Source organism: Eurosta solidaginis, unplaced genomic scaffold (genome assembly GCF_040869045.1).
Source record: "Eurosta solidaginis isolate ZX-2024a unplaced genomic scaffold, ASM4086904v1 ctg00000428.1, whole genome shotgun sequence".
NCBI lineage: Eukaryota > Metazoa > Arthropoda > Insecta > Diptera > Tephritidae > Eurosta > Eurosta solidaginis.
The window spans coordinates 238,418-262,888 of record NW_027136894.1 but is presented as its reverse complement, the minus strand read 5'-3'; positions in this window follow the sequence as shown (position 1 = coordinate 262,888).

The window sequence follows — 24,471 nt, the reverse complement described above, 5'->3', positions numbered from 1 at the left end:
AATTCATCCTTAAACAAATTGAACGTAACACTCTTTTTATGTAAATTCTTGGTGTTGTTTGTGTTTGCTGTTTCAATTATTGCAGGTTTTAATCTATCAATAGGAATAGTTTTAATATTATTATCTATTTCAAGTTTAAAACATTTTTGGTCTTTTCCCACAATTTTGTAAGATCCTTCATGTGGATTTGTAATTTGTTGTTGAGAAGTGTCATTTGGTAAATCTATCAAAGAGTCATTTAAATTAATTAATTTTAATTTTTTGTTTTTTGCTTTATTTTGCTTTGCATTGAATTCTACTGCGTTTACTACAGCTTTTTTACTTTTGCTGATGACTTTTATTGCAATTGGTAGATGGACATAAAATAATTCCAATTGAGCTCAATGAATGTGGCATAAATGAAAATACATATCCAGAACAATTTTGACCAATAAACTTGAATGCAGTCATGAAAAGTGATACTGCTGTTCCTTGTCTCTATTAAACTGTATTATCTGCTAACTCTTTTAATCAAATAAATAGCGCAGACGCATCACGAATAAATGAATACGCTAATTGCAGTTTAATAATAAATGAAGTGTTCTTGTAAAAACACAGTTTTTAAATAACAGCCAATAGCAAAAGTTGATCGATGCTATTTCACATTGATAATTAAATAGAACACTATTCAAATAATTATTAACTTCAACCACAAGGACGAAAAATTGATACTGCTGACAAATTCCAAGACAATAAACACCGACTTGAGGGCTTCCACAACAACAGTAGGAATGCAGTTTTTGTAGTTGGTGATAATATTGATTTATATTGTTATTGTAGATGTTGTTAAAATATGCTTTTTTTCTTTTTAATGCTGTTTATATTTTGCACAACACTATTAAATATTTGCTTTTAAAAAATTTTCTTTTGCCTGATTTTAGGCGCACTAATTAATTGTATTAATTCGTTGTAGCACAATTTTAGGTGTATAGGCGAGATCGCCAGTTGTAGGTTATAATTAAAAATTCTGTTTTTTAAAGAACGTATTTTGATTATATTTTAATTTGATCTTTTTTTAATTCTTTTATTTTACCAACTTTAAACAATGAAATTTTTTGATAATTGAAAAATAAATATTTAAAATTAAAATATTGATAAAACATTTTAAAATTACAAAGTTCAAAGTAACTAAAATACAAAGTTAAATAAAGATAATAAGAATCATACACTTACATACCGAATTTCATCAATATACCTGAAAATTTACTCAAGTTATCGTGTTTACGGACGGACGGACGGACAGACATGGCTAAATGAATATCTTATCATCTTGATATATAGATGTCTATATCTATCTCGATTAGTTTATGACGTTACAGGGTACCTTTATGCGAACAAAATTAATATACTATGTGAGCTCTGCTCAGCTGAGTATAAAAATTTTCATATTTTGCATGACATAAATAAAAAACTTAAACTAAACGATGCTGGATACACATAAAAAATAGTTAAAAATTGTTTGGGGGTTTCTAATAATTTCGCGCCTTCTGCTATCGTTCGAATCGCTGAACTGTCGAATAAACAACTCCAATATTCAGTGTTGCAACATGGTCTTTATTTGGACTACTTTGGAAGTAGTGCTTCGAAATTCGATTATTCTTCACTACTAGCGTGTTTAAATCAAACTGATTAACTGATTCCTCTGCTTGCGCTGCTTTTATACTCCCCGTTACACCGTTCGCATATTTCTCCTTAGGTCTAGACGTTTCACGCACACGCCTTCTAGAACAGTTGTATCTTATGCTTGGTTATTTAGCTATATACATGTATATATGTAGTTTCTTCTAGCCATATGCGTGTGTATGTGTGAGTAACAACTTCTAACCTTAGCTGTCGGCTACATAATCTCTCTGCTGCAAGCTGCTGGTTATGTGTATGGAATGTTCTTCGTTGCCTTGTACAAAAGTGTGGCTGCTTTCTTTAATGTGTGCATGTTCATAAGTGTGGCTGCTTGCGGTTTTTGTTGTGCTTATTTACTAGCAGCATAGTGATGCTGTGTTACCTTTTTCCGATGAGAGAGTTCCACATACTAAATGCTTTTAAATTAAAACAAAACAACGTTTGTATTTGGTATTTTTTAAAATAAGAATTCTAAAAACTTGTCGCTACTCTGAAATGATCGAATCATTTTTTTGCTCACCCTTCTACACGAAAGTGTATATTATAAATAGAATATAAGCCTACTTTTATCAATTTACTCTTCGCATTGTCAATGGATATGTAGGCCCACAGTGTTGCTATAATCGTACAGGTGCTCATGTTGTCACTCACTGAAATCGCCATTCAGACTAACATTTTTGCAGCCTTTTTACATTAGTGGGTAATTTAATTTTATACAGTCAAACGCGTGTGTTGAGTTTTCGGGAAATATCGGCACGCTAACAAGTTTTGCTCTGTGGAGAATTAAGTGGATTGCACAGTGCTGCAAGCTCTGAATGTTTACCATATAGCTAATACATAAGTATATATTGATTCATATCCCTGTAAAAAATGCGATAAATCTAGGATGAGTCCGGTGTCGGAAAGGAGTACGCGACTAATACCAGTTTTGATCTCTTTGTATGCGTTGAACTGTTCCCTTTTTTTGAGCATGCCCTATGAAGAGACTAATTGATCCCATTTATACCCGAACGGAACAATAGGACCAATCCCCTTTGTACCCATTACAGAAGTAATGAAGGCTTATGTCTTTTCTCTACAATAAATAGTAGTTTAAAAAAACTAAAAAAACAAGTTTTTAAAGCAAACCGAACTAAAAAACAGAAAATAATTTTCAATTAAAAAGATTTTATATAACAGTATTAGAAGGTAAAACAATCGTTTATAGTTAATCACCTCAAAATAAAATTATAATAAAATTTAAGTTATTAACATAATAACTTAATTCAGATTAAAAAGCGTGGGGTGCATTTGACTACATTTCATATATTTCCTCTCAGATAGTTGCCAATAGAATAATTGTAATATTCAGTATCAAGCACCCCACTCTTTTTATTTTGAATCAAATTATTCTGTTAATAACTTTAATTTTATTATAATTTTGTTTTGAGGTGATTAACTATGAATGATTGTTTGACCTTCTACTACTGTTATATAAACTCTTTTCATCCAACCCCACGGCATCGAAAAGGGCCAAGACGCATGGAGACTGGCTGCGGTCTTTCGCCGCAATTGCCAAGGGTCGGCAGATTATTGGCATTATAGACGAGAGCAGCAAAGATGGCAGGATCCCGAAACAACAGCGGAAGGGGAGCGAGGCCGTGCTCGCTACCGTGCCGTTAAGGTTAAGAAATACAACCCTGGTCCACCTCCATGTTACACCGATGCAGGGTGGTTCCAGGGCAATGTCAAGCTAATTGCCTGTGACGACGCCAGGTCGGTAAACCTCTATAGGGCCGCCGTCACCCTGATAGGGGTTGTATATCCGTGCGCGCCTCAAGGTAGTGGAGGCGCGTGATATCCCCTCACGACCAAGGGCTAGAGCCTGGGTTCCAGTGACACCAACAACGGACCCATCTGACATCCTGGAGCTGCTCCAGGAGTACAACCCGCCACAGGTTTGGAAGTCAACCCGGATAAAACCGAGCTTGTCCTCTTCACGAGGAGGTACAAAGTACGAAATCTTACACCGCCAAGAATTGGGGGTAAGTTCTTAGCATTTAGCGACCAAGTCAAGTATTTGGGAGTCATTCTGGATAGGAAGCTATTATGGAGTGACCATATAGTGGAGCGATACAAGAAGGCCGCAGCAGAGCTGTTCACCTGCAAGAAGGCAATTGACACCTCCTGGGGTTCTCCCTTAAGGTGACCTACTGGATTTGCACAGCCATAATGCGCCCGATTCTTCTTTGTGGTGCCTTGGTCTGGTGGCCTGCACTAGCTAAAAGTACCTATTTTAAAATGCTTCAAAAGGTGCAACGGAGTTTGGAACTCTGCAGTACCGGGGCTCTCGGCTCCACTCCAGATTCCGTTACATACATACATGGATACACAGGTAGATACAGGCCAAGCTATTAAAAGCGTGCTAAAAAGGGCTCCAGTATGCTCTTTCGTAGATGTGGAATGCATCCACTTCTATCATTAATAAAGGAATACGTTTTTCGCATTATGTGTAAGGTTTCAAATCTATGGCCCTTTGGGGTGGTCATAAGTTCAATTGAACTTATGTCCGTTAACCTCATGTCGACCCACCATCACATTATTTCATTTTCATCGAGCCTTGATACGTGTGCAAAGTTTCTATCAAACTTATGGCCATTCAAAGTGGTAATAAGGCCAATTGATCTTTTGTCACAACACCATCACATTAATGCATTGTCATCGAGCCTTGATACGTGTGCAAAGTTCAATCAAACTTGTGGCCATGAAAAGTGGTAAAAAGGCCAATTGACCTTATAGCCGTTGACCTTATGTCACCACACCATCACATTAAAGCATTGTTACCGAGCCTTGATACGTGTGCAAAGTTCAATCAAACTTATGGCCATTCAAAGTGGTAATAAGGCCAATTGACCTTATGGCCGTTGACCTTATGTCACCACACCATCACACTAATGCATTGTCATCGGTCCTTATACGTATGCAAAGTTTCAAATTAATCAGGCTTCTAGAAACTGGTGAAAATTAAGCTCAAAGATCCCTTACATAGATACAGGCCAAGCTAATAAAAGCGTGTTAAAAAGTGTTAGTTCTCGTATTGTACGAAGTTATGTACATTTCAAACGCAATATTAGATACATTTATGTTAGATACATTTATGTTAAGCAAGTAAGGAAAGCTAAGTGCGGGTGTAACATTACATACTCAGCTGAGAGCTTTGGAGACAAAATAAGGGAAAATCACCATTTAGTAAAATGAACCTAGGGTAACCCTGGAATGTGTTTGTATGACAAGTGTATCAAACGAAAGGTGTTAATGATTATTTAAAACGCAGTGGGCCTTAGTTCTATAGGTGGACGCCTTTTCGATATATCGCAATAAGGGTGGATTGTAATGAATGCCTTTTCCTACGAATCTTTCGTCTTATTTTCTTTATTCGCTCGGAGTACTTTAACATGTTAGTGCATTTTTATTTTAACCACGATTGTATTAAAATTTTAAATGTGCCATGTAACCTTTCAAAAATTTTCCACTGAACCATACAATTTCTCCAAGCCAAGCGTATCCCAGAGCAAACACCATCGCCCATTTTGTCTGTGAGTTTGAAAGAGTACAGAAGTATCGTGCAATCATTTCAACGAAAAGTGTTTAACCTAAAATAAAATTTGTACCTCGAAAGAGTTTGTTGGAGAGTGCGAAGTAATCCTAATGCAACCCTGTATTATTTCATTGTACTGTAACTTGTTCATACACTATTGTAACCTGTTCATACACTATGTAATTTCTTCTTGTACTCACTTCACTTCCGTTTATAATATAGCCGAATAAAGTACACGCTCAAAACAACAGGTTATGGGCCCAGCCCTACCTAAATTCGGAAAATAGTAATTTATTCAAGAAGTTAAATTCGGTATAAATTTGAGCGATCGGTAACTGAAAATAGTTACGCCGATTTATTAAAAAATGGCCACGACAAGTGTGAGGATTGATCCGCTAAACGCGGATAATTATGATAGCTGGAAGCTACAAAAGCGTGCCATCTTGATAAAGTGCGATTTGTGGGATTATGTATCGGGTGAAAATCCATGTCCAAGCGACTCAAACGCTGCCGCAAAATGGAAGGGATTCGATCGAAAAGCTTGCGCTGACAAAGCGCTTGCTATGTCTCCATCAGAATTGGGTTTAGTCACTGAATGTGAAACAGCGCATGATATGTGGAAGAAACTAGAGTCAACTTTTCAATCAAAAGGGCCTGCGCGAAAAGCCACCCTATTAAAACGTATTGCGCTTGCACGTATGAAGGAAGGGGATAACGTTCGTGAGCATCTCAACGAATTCTTCCGTGCAGTTTCTAAGCTCAAAGAAATAAACGTCACTGTGGGTGACGATCTGCTGACAATCTTATTATTGTATAGCTTACCAGAGTCGTACGAAACATTCCGTTGTGCCCTAGAGACGCGTGATGAGCTGCCCAAGCCAGACGTTCTTCGCGTAAAAATAATGGAAGAAGAACAATCCAGAAAAGCCAAAGAGGCTGATACAGAGCAAAATGGATTAATTGCACAATCAAAAGATAAGAGTTACAATAAAACTCAAGGTGGCCACACTTACGGCAAGCAAAATGCAGTTAAAGAAAAACGAAATTGCTACAAATGTGGTAGAATTGGTCACATTGCACGTAATTGCCGCGCAAAACAAAAGGAGAACAATTCGCATTCAAACGCACGTCAAGCTAACGAAGACAAATTCGAAAAATCTTTGTTCTCTGAATCAGCATTGTTGGCAAAAAATCTGAACGAATATTGGTGCTTAGATAGTGGCTGTTCATCGCATATGTCTTCAAATAGAGACAACTTCGAAACATTTAAAGATATAAACAAAACTCTCTGCTTGGCGAACAGCAACACAGCTAGCATCACAGGTGTTGGTAACGTCAAAGCGACTATCAACGAAAGGGGAAATAGTGAGAGAATCAACTTCGAAAAAGTGATGTACGTGGCAGAGCTACGAACAAATTTATTGTCTGTGTCAAAAATTGCTGACAAAGGGTACGAAATAATTTTTCGACGAGATGAAGCAATTGTTGTGAAAAACAACAAACGCGTTCTAACAGCTACGCGAATTGGTGATTTGTATTACATTAAAAGCGCTGAACCTATTGCAAATATTTCTGAAACGAAAAATATCAATATACAAACTTGGCACGAACGAATGGGTCATTTAAACGAAAATGATTTGAAGCGTGAAGTAAACATGGTGCACGGCATAAAATTTGACACAAACGAAAAACTGCAAACATGTGAAATTTGTATTAGCGAAAAACAAACAAAGGAAAGTTTTCCAAAACAGAGCGAGCAGCGCACGTCAGATTTGTTAGAAATCGTCCACACTGACGTTTGTGGGCCAATGCGATCACGCTCACATTCAGGCGCAAAATACTTTATAACTTTTACGGACGATTTTACGCGATATAGCGAAGTCTATTTTATGAAACGAAAAAGTGAATCTCTGCAAATGTTTAAATTATTTAAGAATGCGGCAGAAAATTTTACAGGGAAGAAAATAAAAATGCTTCAATCTGACAACGGCTTGGAATATATGAGCATCGACTTTCAAAACTATTTAAATGATTGTGGTATTAAGCGCCGCCTGACTGCTCCCTATACACCGCAACAAAATGGTGTTGCAGAGCGAAAAAACAGAACGCTTTTAGAAATGTCTCGGTGTTTGCTGAAGCAGGCAGGTTTACCAGCTGTTTTTTGGGCAGAAGCCATTAACACCGCAAATTATATAAGAAATAGGTGCCCAACCAAAGTACTCAAAAACGAAGTGCCACTTAAAATTTCGTCGGGAAAAACCCCAACAGTAATTCATTTGAGACCTTTCGGTACAAAGTCATACGTATTGAAAAAGGACAATAAAAATAGTAAATTTGAATCACGCTCAGAAGAATGTATCCTCGTTGGATATTCAACAGAAGCCAAAGCTATCGCCTATGGTCGCCAATCAAAAGAAAAGTTTTAGTTAGCCGCGATGTTAAATTTCTAGATAAAATGTCCAAGAAACGAAATGATGAAAAGTCAGAAGGTTTAGAAATTGATCTTCAATCTAAAAAAGATGAAATTTATGTTCAGTCTGATGACATCTCCGAGCAATTGAAAAAAGATGAATTATATTGTAAGTCAGACGAAGTTGTTGAACAATCTTCAAGCGAACGTGAAGGCGTTGAAGACACAAAACGCGGTAGAGGTCGACCAAAACTAATTAAAAGCACGGGACCTGGTCGACGCAAAAAAGTTTATCAACAACCGGCAAATAGTGCAACTGAAGAAGTTGCCGAAAGCTCCGATGCATATAGCAATGATTTCGAAGATTGCGAATATGCAAATATAGCGTTGACCAATGACCCAGAAACATTTCAAGAAGCAGTAAATGGCGATGAGGGTGCATCATGGCTCAATGCTGTTGAAAATGAGTATATGGCACAAATGTTAAATAAAACTTGGGATATTGTTGAGCGACCCACAGAAAGAAAAATTATTGGCAATCGTTTTGTGTTTCGAACCAAAAATGGCAATACGAAAAAAGCGCGTCTGGAGGCAAAAGGGTGCTCGCAACGTCCAGGGGAGGACTTTAATGTCACATACTCCCCCGTAGCTCGATTAACTTCGATTCGAATGCTATCAGCACTAGTAGCAGAGCTTAACTTGCAAGTACATCAAATGGATGTGATCACAGCTTACTTGAACGGTGATCTTGAGCAAAGTGTGTATATGGAATTGCCAGAATACTTGAGTGAAATCTTACAAAAAGTTGTTTCAGGAAAACTAATGAATATGGATGTCAAACAAGCTCGAGAAATTAGAAGCACAGCTGAAAGATGGAAATCAGATATAGCTAAAGCGAACAATCTGGTATGTAAACTTAAAAAGTCTTTATATGGTTTACGGCAATCAGGTTTCAAATGGTATCAAAAATTAAGCGCCGCACTACGTAATATGCGGTTCACACCTTCGGAACGTGACCCATGTTTGTTTATTCTGAAAATAAAACTAAAACTCATGTTAATCACTGTATATGTCGACGATTTGTTAATTGCCACAAACGATCGGATATGGTTGAGCGATGTTAAACAATATCTCACCGAATGTTTTCAAATGAAGTACATAGGTCCAGTTAAAACTTGCCTAGGTATAAATTTTCGGCAAGATCTGCAAAACCCATCTTTATTTTTGAGTCAGAGCGAATACGCATTAGAAATTTTGAAACGATTTCATATGGAAGATTGCAAGCCAATCAAAACGCCATTAGATTGTAACTTCAAACTGGAAAAACCAGCTAAACCAGATGTGGACCTAATGAAAAAGTATCCATATCAGAATTTAATTGGCGCACTGTTATATTTGGCAGTGACAACGCGTCCTGACTTGGCTTATGCAGTTAATTTTTTAAGCCAGTTCAATTCCAACTACAACGAGGAGCATTGGAAGGCAACAAAACGGATACTTAGATACCTTAAAGGCACTCTGAATTATGGTCTCTTTTATAAGCAAACAGGAGTGGACTTGCACGCGGTCGTCGACGCAGACTGGGGTGCAAATCTGATGGACAGACGATCATACTCCGGCTACGCCTTTATTCTAGCTGGAGCACCTATATCATGGGAAGCTCGTAAACAGAAAAATGTGTCTCTTTCAAGCACAGAGTCCGAATATATGGCTTTGTGTGAAGCTACTAGAGAGGCACTTTATCTACGCGAAATGTTGAACGAGATTGGTAAAGAGTGCACAACTATCGAAATATTTAACGACAGCCAGAGTGCTCAAAAACTTGTGGAAAATAACACTTTCCATTCACGTACCAAACATATTGACGTAGGTCATCACTTTATATGAGAGAAGCATCAAAACGGTGACATTATTTTAAACTACATGCGATCTGAAGATATGGCAGCAGATGTCTTAACGAAGGGACTACCAGCCGAGAAGCACTACAAATGCATGACGGGCTTAGGCATGACAGATACTACTTTCTGAGAGGTTGCAGTCGAAATTCTTCGAGGGCAGGTGTTGGATAGTGCGAAGTAATCCTGATGCAACCCTGTATTATTTCATTGTACTGTAACTTGTTCATACACTATTGTAACCTGTTCATACACTATGTAGTTTCTTCTTGTACTCACTTCACTTCCGTTTATAATATAGCCGAATAAAGTACACGGTCAAAACAACAGAGTTATTAAAGATATAAAACAAAAGTTTTAAGTCTAATTTGTAAATTAGCATTTGTGAAGATTTCGGAGAAAAAAATTCTAACTTTCCTCTTGGGAAGAAGGTGCTCCGACAACCGTGGGGCTCCGTCAAAAAAAAAAGTGCTCTGCGGAGAAAACGCTGACGCCCCAACAAAATCATTCACAAATCTTTCAACTCTTTATTTGCGTATAATTGGTAGGGACAGTTTTCAATACATCTATTTGGAATAAATGTATATATTTCAGAAGGCAGATTCTAGCCTCACATTCTCACAAAAATCGACCAAGGCCATGCTAAAAGCAATTACAATTGTTGTTCATGACGTCAATTTCCACTCATTAGCTGCATGAATACCATCGTAATCCCGGATTGTTCACATATACATATACCCTGTCATAAATACGTTAAAATTGATTAGATTAACAGAGAACACAAAAACTGATAATCATAATCAAAGGAAGTGAATTTCGTTAAACTAACCATCATACGTGGAGCTATAAAGATTCAGTATCAAATTCATTCAGTTTAATGTGTTATATAAATTTTTGTATTGAATCATAATTTTGACGAAAAAGCGAACATATATAGTCTAAAGTGCATATAAAAATTTATTGAAATTTAAAGACATCAGGCTGAAACCATCATCTAAGGTGCTACGGGCTCCAGTGTTTACGCAAACATCAAGGAATCACCCAAGGGTTAAGGTATGTAAGTACTCGCACTTCAGTTCAATTTTTTTAGCACTCAAACATATGTATATTGTCGCTTCTGTTCGATTTGTTTTTTTTTTTTTGATATTTTTGCTAGTGTGTTTTTGCATTGGTTGTTCGGTTCAAACCGACTCCCTTATGCAAGTACAACCATACGTGTCATATTTACTTTGTTTATTTTTATCATATTTGCGTTCGATTACTTCGTGTTTTCTTTGTTTGAAGCAATCGTTCGTTCGCTTCTTAAGCGCCAAATACACGACACGAACATTTGCGCGAACATTCCGCAATCTTGTTCGCAGCTTTGGCCATACACAATACGAACTTTTGGCCGAACATTAGTTCTCTTTCAGACAGCGATGAATACGGACAAAAATTGTGCTGCAGCAATATTGCTCGCTGTGGCAATTAAGCGTAAAAAAAATGTATACATTTCAATAAATTCACTCAGAAATTTTTTATTGTCCATTTTACTTTTCCGTGCACGTCTGTTCCGTTCAGAAATTACTACGATTATGAGCTATTTCGCCATACACGCACGAACAGTTCGCGCAAATGTTCGCCAAAAATTAAAATATTTTGATTTTTGGCGAACATTTGCGCGAACTGGCAAACACCACCATACACGACAGAAAAGGTCGCAGAAACATGACATAACGGGAATGTTCGCGGAAATGTTCGTGTAGTGGCTTTAAGCGCGCCTAAAAGGTTCAATTTTAATTGTTATTGACTTTGTATTTGATATTTTTGTTAGTGTTTCAAATAAATTGCGTTTCAAACGCAGGCATTTTTTTATTTCCAACTTTTGGAATGTAAGTTATTTCAATTTTCTTTGCTAAGTATATGCGGAATTCATTATCAATTTGATGTTCTATACATATAACAGTTGTGGGAATAATGAAAATCAGCTGTGGTGCTGAATTGCTCTCAATGCAACACAAATATTTTCTTTTGTAACCAAATTGAATTCAATATGAATAAAGAGTAAGATTATATTGGTTATGTGATCCACGAGTTGATTTCCTTGAACCTTGTTGGTGGGTTGGGAGAGCATTTTTATCTCTCACATATGGTTGGGAAGGGAGTGAGAAGGAGACAACTACCATCTACATCTCCCAAACAGTGTTCCTTTCTATGTGTTTAAGTCTTCGTGGTAATTTCTCTGCATCCAACTACCCCCGTAGTCAATGCTATCCATATGTCCCATTAACGAGCTTACTCTTAGAAGCTACTTTTAGTCCGAGGCGTGTTTTGCTGTAGAAAGTGCCCGATTTAAATTTTTATGTATGTATACAGTGTATGTGTTTCATACAAGAATCCCCCCCCATCCGAAGAGCTTAGACCTGGTCATCCTAGCATGCACAACCCGTATGACACTACACTGCCGCTAGGCATAGCGAACCTCAATGCAAGTACATTACAGGACCAGGGGTGACTCTAGAATGTGTTTTTACGATATGGGTGTCAAATTAAAAGTATTAGTGAGGGTGTAAAAGGGAGTAGCCCCTAGTTGTGTATGTGAAGGCGTTTTCGAGATATCGAACAAAATGTGGCCCAGGGTGACCCAGAACATCTTCTGTCGGGTACCGCTAATTTATTTATATATATAAAACCACGAACAGTATTCCTGCCAAGATTCCAATCGCTTTTGATTTCACCCTGCAGAACTTTTTCATTTTCTTCTATTTAATATGGTAGGTGTTACACCGATTTTACAAAGTTTTTTTTTAAGTTATATTTGGCGTCCGAAACCAATCCAATTACCATGTTTCATCTCTTTTTTCATATTTGGTACAGAATTTTGGAATTTCTTTCATTTTTCGTAATGTTCGATATCGGAAAAGTGGGCGTAGTCATAGTCGGATTTCGGCCATATTTAATACCAAGATAAAGTGACTTCAAATAAGTACGTGAACTAAGTTTAGTTAAGATATATCGTTTTTTGCGCAAGTTATCGTGTTAACGGCCGAGCGGAAGGACAGAAGGTCGACTGTGTATAAAAACTGGGCGTGGCTTCAACCGATTTCGCCCATTTTCACAGAAAAGAGTTAACGTTCTAGACTCTAAGCCCCTACCAATTTTCACAAGAATTGGTGAATTATTGTTCGACTTATGGCATTAAAAGTATTCTAGACCAATTTAATGAAAAAGGGCGGAGCCACGCCCATTTTGAAATTTTGTTTTATTTTTATATTTGGTTGCACCATATCATTATTGGAGGTGAAAAATGGCATAATTTACTTATATACTGTAAAGATTTTAAATTTTTTGTTAAAATTTGACTTAAAAATTTTTTTTTTTTAAAGTGGGCGTGTTCGTCATCCGATTTTGCTAATTTTGATTTAGCACACATATAGTAGTAGGAGCAATGTGCCTGACAAATTTCATAATGATATCTTCAACGACTGCGAAATTACAGGTTGCAAAACTTTTAAATTACCTTCTTTTAAAAGTGGGCGGTGCCGCGCCCACTGTCCAAAATTTATCTAATTTTCTATGTTGCGTCATAAGGTCAACGCACCTACCAAGCTTCATCGCATTATCCATATTTGGTAATGAATTATCGCACTTTTTCGGTTTTTTGAAATTTTCGATATCGAAAAAGTGGGCGTGGTTGTAGTCCGATTTCGTTCATTTTAAATAGCGTTTTGAGATGGGCGCCCAGGAACCTACAGACCAAATTTCATCAAGATACCTCAAAATTTACTCAAGTTATCGTGTTTGCAGACGGACGGACAGACGGACGGACAGACATGGCTAAATGTATTTCTTTTTCCACCCAGATCATTTTGATATATAGAAATCTATATCTATCTCGATTAGTTTATGCCGTTACGGATTACCGTTATGCGAACAAAGTTAATATACTCTCTGCCCCAATGTAGACAAAAGAGATCAATTGGAGGCCGCTATTTTTAGGGATTAGTCGCACTATTTTTTGCAGGGATAGTATAATAAAGAGTTATCAACAAACTAGGGGTATATATGTTTATAAGTATAAGTGCATATGTATAGAACCTCCTGCTACTAATTTTGTACAAATTACGAGTTTCGTGATGCGTGCTACGCGTTGCATATCACGGTCAGCCTTGGTTTATTTCATTTCACTGGTAGCTAATATTGCAAATTTGACATTGATTGGATTTGCTTATGTCTTACTATATATATCTAATACGGGAGTGACGTATAGATAATTTTGTTCAACTTATCATCAGCCGCTTACTAGGCTTATTAATTGTGACAGTCGGGCGTATGGTTGAACTGGCCGGTTAATAATGACCTAACATAAACTGAATGTGTCCATAGTAAGGGCGTACGAGTAACAAATGTTTATACTCAAGAGATGTGAATTTTGCTGCTCTTTTAATTAGGTGCTTGCATTGGTCGAATACTGATTATCCTTATATACGTATATGCGTAGGAATTAACTTAGAACTACGCCAGCTTTCCTTTTTGGTAATGGTTCATCGGTTCAAAGCTTATGCGCCCTGAATGCTTATAAAAAAACATTTCTAAATCGCGGTCAATTTTGAAAAAAAAAAACTTATGTAGCGAATTTCAGGAAATTCTTGGTCATTTGCCACCTTCTGTTATCGTTCGGATCTGTCGAATAAGTAACTCAAGTATCCAGTTTAGCAAAATATTCTTTATTGACAACACTACTATGGTAGTAGTCCTTTACAATTACTCGCATACTTCACTTCCAACGTTTAAAATAAAACTGAACCGTCAGTTGCGTCCAACACCTAAAATGTGATAGCTCATGCTAACAACCTATAAATCCTTGTCAGCGGAAAACACCCGGTCACCTTGCGGGAGATTATAAAAGTATACCTGAGTACTGTGGATAGGCCGCCTGTGTCCTGTGGGCAAGGTATACATCGCAACAAAGCTGAGCTAACTCTATTTAGCAGGAGGTACACGCTCCCTGTATTCAAACTACCCACTACTGGCGAAGTGTCACTCGTACTATCGGTAAGCATCTTTGCGTTATACTTGAAAGGGAACAGTCATGGAAGCTTAATATAGTTGATATAGATAGGAAAGTCCCAGCCTGCATCTAATTTTTTATTGTAATCGACGGGCGGATCGATCGGCATCAGCCTTGGCGTTAAACGCAATGTTAAATATACACCTGGTGGATATTATTGGAGCATAGACGCAGTCCGAGCTGTACTTAGGCCTCGAGATGCAGGCTTTTGAGTTAGTAGCAATGAGTACTGAAACATTCAGAATAGCTCCAACTTCATCCACTGGTGGACGGATTATGAGCCCCAGGGTTTTCTCCGTTTCTTAATTTCACAGCTTTTAAGTCCTCGGGGAAGATTCGGATGGGAACACATTTGGGGTAGTGGTGTGGTGAAATTGTTTACGGATTAGTCCAAGATGGATGGGAAGGCGGGGGCGTTTTCAGAAACTTCCAAGCGGAAGTCGCCGCTACAAATTTGCCATGGACGACATACCATCCAGAGCTTCGTGTGATGCATATTTAATCGGACAGTTAGGCGGATATCAAAGCGTTCGAAAACTGTGCGGCCGAGCGTAGTCAGCGTGTTCCTGAAATCGCTCGTTCTCGCAGCAAATAACTTTTCAATGAAGATAATTTTAATGCCAGAAAAAAGCGACATCCCTGTTTTGTCTCGCGGCACGAACCCGACCTGACGCATGAAAACTGGCGGTGAATACCAGCAGAGGCTTTCGTACACTGTTTGCCACTTGCAGTCTGCTTCTAAAAAGGGTCAGCTAATCAAGCGCTGGGCTGGCGCTGCGTCCGTAACAAGGCGTAAATATCTCGGTGTGGGTGTATACGAATACCCCTAGGACTTTAAGAGCATCGATGTCTGCCTCATCCGTCAGTATATCGTTGGTACGCAGCGATTCATTCAATTATCATCAGCGTCGCCTTAATGTGGCATCACAATGGACCGCAAAAGTGTTCAAGTGAGTTGCTTGTAGCAAGTTGGAGCAGCGGGCACACAACCTGACCTAACCTCGGTTCCTGTTGAGTTGATCATTTTTGAAACATTCCGGCACTATTTTATTTCTTTGGTATCATTCCGGGCCTATTTCCAGATCATTACAGGATTGTTTCGGAATTATTTTAGGATTGGTTTAGAGCTTGTTTTGAGATCAAATAATTTGTATTTTCGGTACTATTTTGAGATCAGTTTGGGACTATCAGAACTCTCTTATTGTGGCAGGTATATCACGTCTTATGCATTGTAGGTGGTACTGGGAGGGGGATCAGAAATTGGGTCGGGAATGGGTTTGGAAGTGGAAAAGGCAAGCGGAATGAGGAGGGAATGGAGATAAAGGGAATAATCGACACGAATAATCGACATGAAAGAAAATACATAGCGAGTGATCTTCCGCCTTAACGGTATTCAACAGAATCCGATTTTTTCTGCAGGATTCTGGTATAGAAATTATCCTTGTAGGTAATATCAAAAGCAGCCATTACGAGCTCAAAATTTAGCTTAACCTACTTTCCTGGAAGAGAATGCGCATTAAATTATTTTTTTTACGAGAAGTAGTATCTTTAAAAAGGATGTATGTATGTATCGTATGTCTTTATGTTGAAGTCACGTATGCTGGCAGCCGCTTATGCAATCGCTTGCACTCACCAAGCTTAATACCTTTGATGTTCTTGATAATGACCATGTCTGGATGTGAAAATGCAACAGAGCAAGTTATGTGGAAAATACAGTTATCAAGCAAAAGGCAACTAAGACAGTGAAATTGCTGGCCAAAATCAAAATTCCAAGCAAAACGTACACTCAGAAATCAACGTAATAATCACACATACATACCTGCATACATACATACATACAAACATGCTTATGATTGTAGCAGCATTGCAATTAGGAGTTCATCTCGGCATTCAATTCAAACGTTTTTCATCGCGTATAAGTAACCACTTCTGCTCATTTCTACCGCTCATTATCTTCACTGTCGTTGTTGTTGTTCTTCTTCTTGGTGTGTTGCGCCAATCTATTTTAACTGCAGTTGTTGTTGGAATGCATATTGCTATTATCACACATTGTTGCTTGTAGCAAAGTCTAGCTTATTTTGTTGTAGCTAGCACGTTAAGTTGTTGTTGTTACTGTTGGGGCTGCGCTTTTTGTTGTTGTGCTTATGTGGCAAGACTACTTGTTGTAGTAATAGTAGCAATAATTGTTTGCAAAAAGCTTGCTTGCTTATCTAAGCTGGTTATTACAATCAACTTTGAAAGGAACTTGTTGATTCCAACTCGTCTTCTTCTGCTTCTTCTTGCTCTCCTGTCTCTTTCTGCTTTTCTCATTTTATTTGAATTGCACTGCACCCCTTGTTGGTCACATCTGCTTATATTAATATTGCATACATCTACTACCCTATGCTTTTTTCTGTTTCTTTTCTGTCTTGTCTTCTTGTCTGCTTTCCTGCTTTCCTGCTTCCCAATCTTCCACTTCGCTTTATCCTAACTTCGACTGTTTATAATGTAAATGTCAATTGTTGTCATACTGCGCAGATTAGATGACAGTCAATACGTTTCAAGTGCAAATTGTTCAGTGACTTCGCACATATTTGTAATTTTCTCCTCACTCCCACTTTAAGTCCTCTTTCCCACTCGTTCGTATGTAGATCGCTAGTTGTTTACATTTCATTGCTTAGCGTATTGCTGGAGTCACTTCTCACTGCTATAGTCGCTGTTTAACATAATACAAATTCATAATTGCAATTTTGGTTGGCAAAGTCGCAAGCTGACAATAATAAGAGTTATGATAGAAAATATCATAGATGGGCACTTTCAATCCAGTGGCGGCAGGCGTCTTGTAGGACTACCAGAACAACTGGATACTCTAATATACTAAAAAATTACCGTTTTCTAATTTATTTAATAATTTGGGAAAAATTTAAACAACGTGACATCAGGACGGACAAGGCGACAGTTGTTTCGACTATACCTTGTAAATGTCTTCAAAGCCTTTTCTCCCGGGAGTGGGAGTCGAACCCGCACTCCTACGATAGTTGAAATGGTTATAAACGCATTCAGCTACGTCATGCCTTAGTTGTTGTAAAGTTTTCCCAATTCCTTTCTTCGCATATATTATCTTCCACACATTATATAATTCGTATGTAGTTATGTGTTGAAGTTATGCCTGTTTGTAAGGCGGTTTTCAGAGAAACTTGGTATTTGTTGTTGTTTTTGTTCTATATATAGAACTACAACGAATTAACCAAATGTTGTCTACTTATATGAGTTAACCGGGGATTGCCTGTATCGCTTTAAATGTATGAAAACATTTATTTCAAGCAATTTTTAATTTTATAATTTATTTAATAATTTGGGAAATTTTTTTTACCGTTTTCTTCCGCGAAGCACAGACTGCTATGCGACCACAACAGTTGTAAACAGCAACTTCAGCGCAAACACTCGACAAGAAAACCATAACTTTCTATTAAGGCTCTATGGCTCGAATTCCTTAAATTCTGAACTGTCGGCGCTCTTTTCAAGATATGTACAGAACCGTGTATACCACACTTGGGTCCCAAGATACAGGGTCATTGAAGGAAGCCTTGGTAAGTGGTACAAGCTGAGCGCTACCTTATTGGCAGGTATACAGAAAGGTTTGGAGTGTAGGAGTTGCAAAGACGAGTTCTGGCAAAAGCTGTGCAATCAAGCATAAAGTAATTCGATGATTCCACCTCATCATCCTCCATACAGCTACAGCAGGATGGGGTGTCCAGTCTATTGAGACGTACCATGGTTGTGTCCGCGTAACGTTTGCTGAGCTGACTCGAACCTCAAATATGGAGGAGCAAACCACAGGTGGCCAGCGTAATCTCGAAATTCCTACAGCCATCTTCATCCAGCTCAGTTATACCGATGCGGGCTAAGAGATCCCCTCGTCAGTTGCCTGGGATATCACTATGGCTCAAGGCCCAGATAATCTTAATTATAAAATAATTCGATGCAATCGCAAGCGAGGTCAGGCACTCCCAGACCACCCTCGATCGTACTGTAGTTGAACTCAAGGCCTTGATAGCCGCTTGGCTATCAGAGTAGATACATATCTTTAGAGAAAATTTAACGGTCTACAAAAAAACTTCGGCAAGATCGTTTGTTCAGTCAACTCATTTAGTAGTTATTCGAATATAAATTTCAACCTGAAATTGTATGCGATTCCCCATACGACTTGTATGGAAAAACTGCAGTCGCTATGAGGCACTTCTAAAAATAGAAAGAAAATTGCCACGATATACCCCAAGGAGATGTAAGCCGAGCCTTACTTATGTAATTAAAACAACTTTTTTCTAAATTTTTGATTTTGCTTTGTCCGGTATTTCAAAACAGAACCTTCAGTGTGGTAGGCGGCGCACGGTACCACCACTAAAAAGAGATAAAGTTTTACAGTCTCTTTTGATATCCGGAACAATATTTTCACAATACTAAGAGAAAAAAGTTTAGTTTAGCCTACCCTAATATACGCAGTAAGTATTTATATACAAAAACAATGCTCATTGCATGTTTAGTAACAGCTGTTAAACGCAATAAACACATTTCATTTGAAAGGCCAACAAACTCATTACTTGCAATGAATGCAAGTATAAATACATTTCATTATGTTATTGTTGTTCCTGCTTTAGCAAATGGGAAATATTGGTTGCTTTGCGTGTGCGTAGATACAAGTATTTATATTTGCGTGCCTTATTTTGGTATAATAGATGAAGCAATTACTCGAGTTCAGTGTCATCTATTAAATTTCAAAACCACATGTTGGTGTTTATATGATTCCGTTAATACATACATGGTATGTATGTACATGTGGGGAATGTCGGTGGTGTTTAAAACCACATAAGTATAGGGCTTAGACAAGGCTAGGTTCAAGTGGCGGCCGCGGAGGCACATTTCACTTAGGCCAGTATCAATAGGTCCATTGTGATACCACAACCAAAAAACCCCTACTTTTCGAATCATTTCGAGGACCTTATAAAGGCTATTAAGTCCTTTCATACTCCACGGCCTGAAGTAAGTTATTCAAAAAGGGAGCGCCCAGACAGCGCTGGCTGGTGCCACTTGACACTGGGCAGTTGCAGATGAGGTGATCCACGGTTTTCTTCTCTTCGGCGTCTTTCCAACTGTAGGGAACTCATAGACTTTCTGCATGCCTGCCAGTAAGGCAGTGGCAAGTTAGTTCTCTTACAAGTGTGGAAACTGTATCCCAACTTAAGCTATAAATATGATGTGCATACGGCAACAATCCTTAATCGGAAAGAGTCCGTCTCCTAACATATTCGTTTGCAATACAGTTTCCATCAATATCCCTATGCCCCGGAACGAGGTATATACGTTCTATTAGGCCATTTCAAAAAGATCGGAGAGAGTTTAATGCTAGCTCAGTATAGGATGAGTAAGAGCCACGGTTTTATGCCGCTTGGCTGTCGCTAAAAATAAAGATTTCCTTGCCGAAGGTGTGTTTTCCTATCTAAACTGCTACCTTCAATAAATCGAATGAGTCTTGACAGAAAAAGACTATATGGATCAAGTAGACTGAAAGGGAGGTGAGAGTGACGGCCCTTTAAGTAGACCCATCTTTCGTTCGGACGAAAGAGGGCTCATGAACGGTGAGAGGAATCGAGGAAATGGCGCTGAAGGTCTGGCTTATTAAGTAATATAGAGGAAGCACGGCGAACTAAGCTACTAGCTCACGTATATATTGAATGGACACTTTGACTTCAAAGAGAATTGGAAAATGCAGAACACGTAATGTTTCATTGCCAGCGTTTTCTGGAGAGGAACCTTTCATACGGAATTCAGTTCCTCTAATGTGTAGGCACATAGTTTGTTGGACGGACCTGATAAAAATAGCCTTTCTTATTATGACGATGAATGCTGAAAGGTAGTGCAGGAAAATGCGCATGCAAAGTTGTGGCGACTACATCGCCTTCCCCCGTGACGTTATGCATGGACTCATGAATTGGATTAGCCTGGATTCATGCGGCCACGTGAGGGCAGTGAGCTGCTACAACTTAGAATCGTAGGTGCTTATGGAAATGCTACTTTCAACAGCGATGCACCGTTCCGACTGCACGGAAACACCCCTGCTGCGAATTCTTATCATGAAGTTGCTTCCCTCAACTGTTATGGCCGCACAACGGTATGTGCTTTGAGAAAGAAACTATAAATATTTAGTATACTAGAGTGCCCTGTGTTTCTTCTAGTCCAGCTATTAGTTTAATTTAAAGAAATATTCTTTCGAGCTCAAAAGAATCCCAATTCTCAAAATTTTCGTTCCTCATCAGTTTTCCTTATTTGTTGCAGTAAGCTTTCCTATAAAATAATCGATTTTTACCAAAAAAAAGTTTATTTTCTTATGCCCCAAAAGACTGGGTTAGGTTGAATTGACCTGTTCATGAGTACCTTACAAGATTGTTTCTCAACCAAACTGAAAAACCCTATCAAAAACCAGAACCTATGTTATAAAATGACTCCTTCCTTTTTGCAAATACTAGAAGCTTTCTAGGACCTATGCCTTTTGCTGCTTCTAGATCTGACAGCTGTATCACTTCTAATAGCTGGCGTCTTAGCCTGGTAAGCGCAGGGCACAAGCACAGAATGTGCTCAATCGTTTTCTCCTCCAACCCACACTTTCTACATCTGCTGACACTGACCAAGCCTAACTTAAAGGTATGTGATGCCAGAAGACAGTGTCTAGTCAGAATACCCGTCATGTGTCTGCAGTCCTCTCTCTTTAATGATAGAAGCTACTTTGTTAATCTAAGGTTGTAAGGTTGACCGTTTGACCGGTCATATACAACTCTCGCCTTCAATAAATCTCGCGCTCTATTAACCTCGCCCGATCTGGTTGGAAGGACTAGCCCTCTTTTAATCTCGCCCGATCTAATTGGAAGGACTACATATCATGCTGCGAGGGATGCGCCCTTTTTAGTTCGTTGATCCGCTTTTTAACACGCTTATACTAGCGTCACTTGTATGTATGCTTGTTTGTAACTCTCTAAGTTAGGCGCGCAAATCAGAGTTAGACCAATCTAGCGGCATTTATTGAGGACTCGCGGCAGTGGTTGAATAACTCGCTATAAAACGAGTTGTGCTTAATAGCGGAGACATGAACCTCTGTGCTACGGTGTGTTTTTTAAACTATATTTTCGTTATTTATTCACATCTTATTCCGTATTCTCTGGGACCCAATGTAGATGTAGGCTTCTCCCGATTCTTTCCGTGGACTGCTACCATCTGTTCCTGGAAGGGATTGTAAGCTCATTTTGAAATAGATTTTCCTTAGAGAAGCGGGTGTGAGATGGAGACATCTTGAATCCTCCTACGACTCTAAGCTCGTGTGGCCTTAAAGCGACGCCAGAAGTCTCCTTCTTCTTGGAAGGGGGCATATCTTTAGTGGTTGGACTTATAACTGGCCACAAAGTAATCGGGAGGCAAGCGCAACGACTGGGTGCTCCCTATTATTATTACTAAGGAGCTGCAAAGACGAAGAGGAGATAGAAACAGTCAAGCATTTTCTGTGCGATTGTCCCGCGCTTTGGCACAGGAGGAAGAAATCTCTGGGATCTCCCTTCTTTGACGATCTTTGTGATCTGGCTAAGTTGGAACCTAAGAAATTCCAGACGTTTGCTGTATCGACCTGTGGGCTTGAATAGGGGAGAGGTCCACGTAGTATCACAATGGAACCTTTTGGGCCTAAGCGCACTGGTGCTAACGGTGGCCACTCTAACCTAACCTAACCTACCATCTAACACTTTTTTAGATGCTGTGCTGTGTCAGTTTATTACCTTAATTGCTGCTTGGCTGTTAATATTAAAGTTGTCACGGCTGCAGTTTAAGCTATTTTCCTCCAGTGTTTCTACTGCTTTGGTTACGGCTAATACTTTCGCCTGATCACTGCAGCTTGTAGAATCTGTTTGCTTTCGGATCAGCACAGTATACCGCACTTCCTACTCCTTCCATTACTTTGGAACCATCATGTGTACACATGTATCTCCTCGTCCGCCATTTGAGCACCCTTGCGCCAACCTACCAACTCTATTGTGGCTCTAAGAGCGCCCTCGATGCGCAGATACGAAATCAAGCAGTCCGTTTGACCTGTAATTGATGACGCTCTGCCGCGATCAAGCTGCCTCAAGCCACTGAGTTTCGTTGCAGTTGTTGACGATATCTTGTTTGCCACCAGGTCTGCAGGTGAAATGTACAGAATGGCATACAGTGCAGCCGTCGGGGTTATTTTCAGGGCTGCCGTAAAAGTTTAAGTAAGAAACATTCTATTTCTCTGGTATGACATATTAATCTATTCATAATATCGCTTCAGAAACATTCTACACAACTACTATCATAGCCACGTTGCTTGCATGTCAAGTTAATTCGGCAGTTCTCAGTAATTTGTATTAAGTTTGTATGGCAGCAACACACACTCTTGCAACATTGTAAGCCATCATGTTAGTTGCAGCTATGTAATACGTGAATACTAATTATGTAGTTGCAGCTTAGTGGGCGTGTGATATGCCATCATGCAACAAGCGACAAAGAAAATTTCTTTCTATGTTAGTGTGCATAAGTGACAATGAGCGTATGTGAGAGTGTGTGTGCTGTAGCTTGTTGCTCAATCATTTTCATCATCTAATTTTAGCATACGCCAATGTGATTTCGCGCAACAACAGCGTTTATTATGCAATAAAAATTATTGTTGAGTCCGCGTGTTGCAATTCGTGGTTCGTCTTCCAAGTAATCATAGGAAGATTGCATACCTGAAAAATAGCAATACTGCAGTATATCGATTTTTACTGAAAGTGGCCAGTGGTAGTGATTTCCATAACTGTGTCATATGTATGCACTTGATAGAGTTTCACTTGTTTTTGTTTTTACTTTTTCATCAACTACTTGAAGGGTAACATCAATCAACACCACGAATGAAAAGATACCCCATCAAACTGACGAGTCCAAACCAACACCAACACCGTAAACTACAAACAAGTATACGACTTAGTAATTCTTAAAGAGACCCTGCAAAAATTGCGATTAGTCTAGGATGATAGGTTTGATCTCTTTGTATGAGTTGAACTGTTCCCTTTTGTTTGTGCATGTCCTATGAAGAGACTAATTGTACCCATTTATACCCGAAAGGGATCGATGGGTCCAATCCCCTTTATACCCATGTGGGAGTAGTCTTCATATACTGCCTTTTCGGTTCAATAAGGACTCAAATAGGCCCAGTCGAATTTTTTATGCCAGAATCACAATCGAAGAGTTTACCAAGCCACCGAATCTATTTGATGTAAGTTTGCCCGCTTTTCAAAAAAGAATAAAAAATATTATCCGAAAACTCAACCCCAACTCCGGCGTAGTCGTTAAGTCCTAGTAGTTCGGGTTCGGTATAGGGCTCCGCATTTTTCTTAAATAATTCGATTCAATCACCTGTAATCTTTTTTATTTAACTCACTTCGTTGCCGTTTTTTAGTATTTCTTTAAATGGGCTACATAGATTTCAAACTGACTAGTCCAAACTGTACCCAAAGGGATTGATCGCACGATTATTTGCAGGAGAATAACAAAGCATAACTTTTTTCGAATACGATTGATGCATGTGTTCGTTCTCAGAAGATAGAGGTAAATATCGTCTTCAAATCGATCACAAAACTTGTCACCCTCCAAAATATCCCAAAGTTGCAAATTAGTGGAATTCAGTTTGCTATGAGCGCAATAAGTTTTTACAAATCTCTGATTGTGGACATTATTGAAAGCCACTTCGTCTTAAAAAAGGAAACCAGAACAAACTGTTTGCGCTTGAGCGATTCTTCTAACAGCTTAACAACAGAATGGAGGGCTGTAGACCTGCCTTTAATAATCGCTCTCAAATAATACT